Source organism: Scyliorhinus torazame, chromosome 12 (genome assembly GCF_047496885.1).
Source record: "Scyliorhinus torazame isolate Kashiwa2021f chromosome 12, sScyTor2.1, whole genome shotgun sequence".
Lineage (NCBI taxonomy): Eukaryota > Metazoa > Chordata > Chondrichthyes > Carcharhiniformes > Scyliorhinidae > Scyliorhinus > Scyliorhinus torazame.
The window spans coordinates 215,072,503-215,080,093 of record NC_092718.1 but is presented as its reverse complement, the minus strand read 5'-3'; the positions used below and the strand labels follow the sequence as shown (position 1 = coordinate 215,080,093).

Sequence of the window (7,591 nt, the reverse complement as noted above, 5' to 3'; positions counted from 1 at the left end):
CCTGTCCATGCCCCTCATAATCTTGTACACATCAATCAGGTCACCCCCTCAGTCATCTCTGCTCCAGAGAAAACAACCCAAGCCTATCCAACCTCTCTTTATAACTTAAATGTTCCATCCCGGGCAACATCCTGGTGAATCGCCCATGCATCCCCTCCAGTGCAATTACATCCTTTCTATAATGTGACCAGAATGGCACACCGTACTCCAGCTGTGGCCTCACCAAAGTTCTACACAGCTCCATCATGACCTCCCTGCTTTTGTAATCTGTGCCCCGATTGATAACAGCTAGTGTCCCATATATCTTTTTCACCACCCTATTAAACTGCCCTTCTGCCTTCAGAGATCTATGGACAAACACACCAAGGTCCCTTTGTTCTTCGGAACTTCCCAGTGTCAGACCTTTCACAGTATACTTCTTTGTTAAATTACCCCTTAAAGTGTATCATCTCTCACTTTTCAGGGTTAAATTCCATCTGGCACTTATCCGCCCATTTGACCATCCCGTTTATATCATCCTGTAACACAAGACACTCAACCTCACTGTTAACTACCTGGGCAATCTTTGCTTCATTTGCAAACTTACTGATCCTACCCCCCCCCCCCGCCCCCCCAATAGTCATCTATGTTATTTATATAAATGACAAACAATAGGGGACCCAGCACAGATCCCTGTGGTACGCACTATCACTGGCTTCCAAACATTAAAGCAGCTGTTTATCATCACCCTCTGTCTCCTACCGGTAAACCAATTATGAATCCACCTCATCAAATCACCCTGTATCCCATGTGCATTTGCCTTTTTAATAAGTTTCCCATGTGGGACCTTGTCAAAGGCTTTGCTGAAATCCATGTAAACTACATCAACTACATTACCCTCATCTATACACTTAGCTACATGCTCAAAAAATTCAATCAAATTTGTTAGGCATGACCTCCCTCTGATAAAGCCATTCTGACTATCCCTGATCAAACCTTGCCTCTCCAAGTGGAGATAGATTCTCTCCTTCACAATCTTCTCCAGTAGTTTCCAAATCACTGACGTGAGACTCACTGGTCTGTAGTTCCCTGGCTTGTCTCTCCAACCTTTCATTTAAATTTTTAATTTTAAAAAAAAAAACACCCAATTATTTCTTTTCCCGTTAAGGGGCAATTTAATGTGGCCAATCCACCTAATCTGCACATCTTTGGGTTGTGGGGGTGAATCCCACGCAGACATGGGGAGAACATGCAAACTCCACACTGACAGTGACCCAGGGCTGGGATTCGAACCCGGGTCCTCAGTGCTGCAGTCCCAGTGCTAACCACTGCACCACATGCCACCCCCTCCAACCTTTCATAAATAGTGGGACCATATTAGCTGTTCTCCAGTCCTCTGGCACCTCCCCCATGGCCTGAGAGGAATTAAACTTTTGGGTCAATCATCGCCCTTACCTCATCCGGCTTACTTTTAATACTCCTGGCATTAAAGTAGAGGCCATCCAGCCTTGTCTTACTCCCTTGAAACTTACTACCTCTGTATTCCCTCTGACCTGATTGCTTTTCTATGTTATATTGTGTCCCTATTCTGCTATGAGTCTGCGTCCCCACCTCCTGTCAAACTAGTTTAAACACTTCCCAACAGCACGAGCAAACCTTCCAGCAAGGATGTTAGTCCTGCTCCGGTTTCAATGTAGACCATCCCGCTTGCACAGGTCCCACCTTCCCCCCAAATGGTCCCAATGTTCCAGGAATCTAACATCCTCAGTCCTACACCAACTCTTAAGCCACGCATTCATCTGCGTTATTCTCCTATTCCTGTACTCACTAGCACGTGGCACTGGGAGTAATCGAGAGATTACAACCCGAGAAGTCCTGCTCTTTAGTCTATTGCCTAACTCCCTGAATTTTTGATGCAAGACCTCATCCCTCTTTCTACCTATGTCACTGGTACCAACATATACTTTGACCTCTGCCTCATCACCCTTCCCCTTCGGGATGCCCTGCAGCCGTTCAGTAACATCCTGGACCCTGGCACCTGGGAGGCAACACACCATCCTGGAGTCTTTTCCATGACCACAGATATCTGAGCCCCTGACTATGGAGTCCCCTATGACTATTGCTCTCCCTGCTGAACAACAGAGCCAGCTTTAGTGCAAATGCTCCGGCCACAGGGAGGAAATTGAGCTGGAGAGAATTCAGTTGCAGTTCAAGAATGAAAGGTGTTTGGAAAACTTCAGACACTTTGATCAGTTTATTAAACAGACGTTTTACCCAGGTGCCCTTATTTGCGAGATAAATAAAGGACAAATGCAAGTTTACAATTCAACCAAATTTATTATCAAACACAGTAAAACAGTCCCCCTCCCTTAAATTATCCCAACTAAAATAGTCTCAAGACTCTTAATACTACCCGTGTCGATTAACTCAATCAAGCTGCGGGTCAAATTCTCTGAGTCTCCATTGTCTCAGGGCCTCTGTCCGCAAAGGTGGATGTCGATCGCCTCTTCTGTCTGTCCTCTGGTCAAATCTTCTCTGTTGCCTCTGCATCGCATCTTCGCTGGGAAGGGTCCTGATAGTCGAGTCTTATTCCCCTCTTTGTGTCTTTACAGAAAGTTCTCTGGCTCGCAGCCAATTAAGTCTCAGGGCAGGGGTTGCAACACCCAATGGAGTTACTACTTGCAACTCTGCAGGACACCAGGAACCCACCCTCAGGGGTACAGGCATATTGTCCGCATATAACCTTACTCCATATATGATTTTGGCGGGAAATCTGGGTGCCAGAAAGTCTGGGTTCATCTAGGGAATCCGTAACTATCAATCCATTTGAATGGGAGTGAATATCTCCTGTTGTCCTGTTTACAGGGCAGGCCTAGACTTGTCCCAACTGTCTATCTCTGCTCAGTGTATTCGCACTTGACTTTTCGAATTCCCATCAGGCCTGCCTATAGGCTGACTTTGGTTTAATTTAAAATGTCCAATTAAGTGTCCATATATCCGGCCCAAAATTCAGGTCATTGTCAATTTTACCACAAAAGGATTTTTTTTTAATTGAAAAGGAAATGGTGATGCAGTAAAAAGAAATAGAGATGAAGCAAAATTAAAATGAAAAGGAGGTGAAGCAAAAGGAAAAGAAATGGAGATGAAAATGAGGAGGTTGGAATTAGGGAGAAAGGAAAAAGCAAAAGAGAGAGTCTTCCAGCTTGAGGCACTGGAAATTAGAGGAGAGCTGCCAGGAATTAGACGGGAGCTTAATCTTAGAAAGGAATCCAGTTTGATATGTTTAAATTTATACAGGCCCTCCCAAAATACGAAGAGGTGGTAGAAACTTTTTTTAAGGGCTTTTGAGAAAATACAACCCAAATGGAGTGGTCAAAAGATAAGTGGAAATTACCCATGCAGAATAAATTGACGGGGCAGGCACAGGAAGTTACTGCTTCCCTGTCAGAGGGGGTGTCTAAGAATTATGATAAGGTAAAAAAGGCTATTCTTGGTGCAGATAACTTGGTTCCCAAAGCATATCGGCAAATGTTTCAGAATTTAAGGAGATAGCCTGGACAGACGTATGCTGAATTCAAAAGGGTTAAGCAGAACGATTTTGATAGATGGGTACGAGAATTGGGAGTTGCAACTACCTATGAGGCTCAGAGAGATCATTCTCTTAGAGGAATTTAAGAATTCCCTACCTTCTTTAATAAGAACCCATGTTGAAGACCAGAAGGTGAAGACTGCTACACAGGCAGCAATTATGGCTGCCGATTATAGGCTAATCCATATATTTAAACATTTGTTCCGTCACCCCCATAATTTTGAAAAGGATAGGAAGTGGGGGAATAAAAGGCTTGTAGCCAAGGTAGCTGGAAATGCTCTGAGGTTTCCTCCTCAGGCCTGTAACTGATTTTGAACAAATAGCAAGTAATTCTTCCAAAGATAGGAAAGAATACAGCAAAACAGAAGAAGAAAGTGATTTTTCTAAAAGTGATTTGTTACTGCCTCTTGCAGTAAACCCGTTGCCATTCACTTCAGGTGCAAATATTTCCTAGAGTATACCGGTTTTGAAGGAAAATATTCTTGATAGCATGACATCAGTTGTACAGTACAAGAACAGCAAGGACTGTGAAGTGACACCAAGCAAACAGCCGAGTAACCCACATCCTTTTAAAGGTCCACACTGCCTCTTCAAGGTAAAGGAAGCAAATTACAAAGGAGATGAAATAATCAATAATCAATTCTTTTTGCAAATTAGGAGGAAGATGGATGGAGATGCATGTGGTGAGCCAACGTATCTGTTAACGAAAAGCAGAACGTTCCTGGAACCAATAATGTGCCATTCTTTGATTCTGAAAGTAAAGAAGGACAGTTGAAATCTGGAAAACACTAATTGTTTCACTCTGTATTACTAAACGGCGATAAGGGCTATGATGAAGACTCCGGTGAGGAGGTAAAAGCTGTAAAACAAAGAATGATGCATATACAGCCAACAAACTCTGCAAGGATTGAACCCTCAGCTGTACTTGTCACTGGAAGTAACCTTGTGAAGGAAAAGACAGAATGTAAAGCTGGAGGAGTTGAAGAATGTTTATTGATTAAAAATGAACCAAATATTTTCCTCAGCATTGGCAATATTGCTTGTAGTTTGGGTACAAAAGGTCCTCGAAATTTGGATAAACATTCATTGGGCAATCGGAAGAGACTGGCTGCATTACACGAGAGGCAGAAACTGACAGAAATGCAGAAGAAACTCAATCAGGGGCACTGTTTAAAGATATTAGACAGTTCTAAAATCAAAGAAGCAAACCTATCAACAGAAGAACAGAGAGAAGATATAATAAAGATACTGAAAGAATATAGACAGTTGTATGGAAACACCAGGGGCCACTCCATTAACTAATCATGATGTAGACATAAGAAACTCTGAACCAATAAAACTACATTTGTCTTGATTAAAACCACGGAGACTGGCTCAGTTAGAGACTGAAATACAATGCATGTTGGACATATTGCAGAAACAAGCAAAAGTGCTGCGGTCCATAGAATGGCAAGTAGAGTTTGAGAGGTTGAAGGCTGTGTTAGTGAGCGAACCAGTACTAGATGCCCCGGACCTTTCAGACCATTTAAAGTGGCCACAGATGCCAGTGACCTGGGGCTAGGGGTAGTGCTACTAGTCCTTCAGCAATTTTTGCGCATTAAATCTTGCTCTTAGTCTCCCAAATGGAGAATCCTGCCCATCGTCAAATGCCCGTAATCATATCCTGCTACATGATTAGCCTTATTAAGAGTTTCAAGTTAACTTGGAGCTTTCAGCAAACGTCAAATTCTTCCATGGTCTTTAACTATCATAACTGGGTAAGGTTTTCCAGCCCTACGTTTCTGCACCTTGTGTTTCTTTTTTAATATTCATTCATGGGATGTGGGCATAAGTGGCTAGGCTACCATTTATTACCCTTGAGGAGAGATGGTGAGCTGCGCCTTCTTTATCAGCTGCGGTCCATGCGTTGCAGCAACACCCACAGTGTTATTAGGAAGGGAGTTCCAGGACTTTGACCTAGTGACAGAGAAGGAACGACGATATAGTTTCAAATCACTATGGTATGTGACTTAGAAGGAAATCAACAAAGATACATCCCATGTATAAGCATTTGCGTTATTTCCTGTACAAATTGTGGGACATGTAATCTTGCAGTCTTTCCAATCCAACCTTTGTTTTGTAAGATTTCTCACTTCCCATCCAATTGTATCGGTTCAGTTGCATTCACTAGCAGCAGTTTTCCATCCAAAATGCCCAGTTTACCATCGACCAGGCACACGTCTACGAACCCTCTCTCACTTAGGTTATGCCAGTCCTTTAAAAAAAAATTTAGAGTGCCCAATTATTTTTTTCCAATTAAGGGGAAATTTATTGTGGCCAATCCACCTACCGGTACAACATTTTGGATTGTGGGGGTGGAACCCAAGCAGACACGGGGAGTATATGCAAACTCAACATGGACAGTGACCCGGGGCCGGGGTTGAACCTGGACCCTCGGTGGCGTGAGGCAGCAGTGCTAACTACTGCGCCACCATGCCACCCTGGGTCATGCCAGTCCGATGGTACAGAATCCCCAGAGACTCCCTTCTCTGACCCCTTTATCTGGTCTGATGGGCTCTGGCGCAAACCTCAAAAGCAGTAATGAGGATTGTCCAATCCACACTATCTCACTCTTATTGTCTTCATTGTTCTGTTCTTTCCAACAATATAACACATACATTAAATGAGTCACTAATCTATTCTCAGTGACCTGCTTCAACACCAGGATCTGCTTAACATTCGCCCAACAGAAAACTATTCCATTCAGACAGAGCCTTCTTGTTTTCTCTTTACATGAATTCCTTGTATTCTGAACTACCAAAGAGAAAAAATCAGGCTGAAAGCTAACAACCCTGCAATTAGCTTTCTGTTTATCCTTTTCATCTCAGCTGTTCATTTCCATAGCAATCCCAGAGCACATGGACATTTCTTGGAACCTAATGCTGTCATAATCAGAAAACCAATTAACCCTCTTTCAAAACCCTGTACTCTCTGTTCTTAATGGGACATCATGCAAAAGAAGATAGGCTTTTTCCCAATGCACAAGTCATCACAATTGAGAAAAAGTCATTTACAACCTCTATTCTCAAATTCTTTCTCAAAATCACTTTCCTTTTCTACTTTTCTCTCTGCTTCAAAAGCTCTCCAGCACACCTTTCAGTTTCCCCGACCTCTAAAGGACTTCTCTTACTGATTGTTAACCACGTCTTCTATTGCACAGCTCTTTGAAATATTTGTCTATGTGAGAATCACCATACAGTGCACATTTTTAGTTGTGGACAGTCAAACATTTAGCAGCTTTAGTTTCAGGGAACAGGTTGATAGGAAGTTAATGTCAACAAAACTTAAAAGTCCTTCCAAAAATGGCCTGAAAGGGGTGGTGTGCCTCATTTTCAGCAATCCAAAAGATAAAAACAGCAGGGCAAGAAAAATGTAATTATTACTCTCTTGTTCAGACACCTCAGCAATCGCCTCTGACTCCTTTTCTGACATGACTACTGGCAACAGACATTCTGACCCTTCTGAAGACCTGTGCTGTCAGACCTAGCAATACAAAAGTCATTCGGTTCAGAGGATTTTTCTGAGCAGGGATCTATGCCTTTGAAAGCAGTCATTTCAGTACACTACAAAGTCAGAGAACCGGCGACATCAGGGCTAGAAAGTTAAAGGTCTGATTCCTATCACTTCTGTAGTTCTCTAAACGGCAGGAGGTTATTGACCCATTTGGAACCTCAGTCTTTTGAATGTTGAAAGGACAAGCTGAAACTGCAGAGAATAGAAAATCAGTTGGGAAGGTATTGTAAAGTTGCGATTATGCACCTCCTGACAACTGACCAAAGGAGACCCGCAGAGAAGCTCTGGAAATGGATTACCCACCTGGCCCCCTAAGCAGCAGATTTACAGGACTGCAGGAATTAACTGAAGGTGCATGTTCCTCACGAAACAATAAATAGTAAATAAAATAATATTATATAAATAAAAACACTACCATTAAAATCACATCATACAAAACAGGAAGACCAAGGAAATGTTATTCATCAACTT

General features: G+C 42.6%; 1 protein-coding gene across 2 annotated transcripts in view; it reads right to left on the bottom strand.

Annotated features, from left to right (window-relative positions):
* Positions 1 to 2,296: 2,296 nt before the first annotated feature.
* LOC140386972 (uncharacterized) overlaps positions 2,297 to 7,591 on the bottom strand; it is a 156,683-nt gene continuing 151,388 nt past the window's right edge. For both annotated transcript variants that reach the window (XM_072469926.1, XM_072469927.1), the window contains one exon: positions 2,297 to 5,524. The gene's annotated coding sequence lies outside the window, so the exon portion shown is untranslated. The remainder of the gene's footprint in view (positions 5,525 to 7,591) is intronic.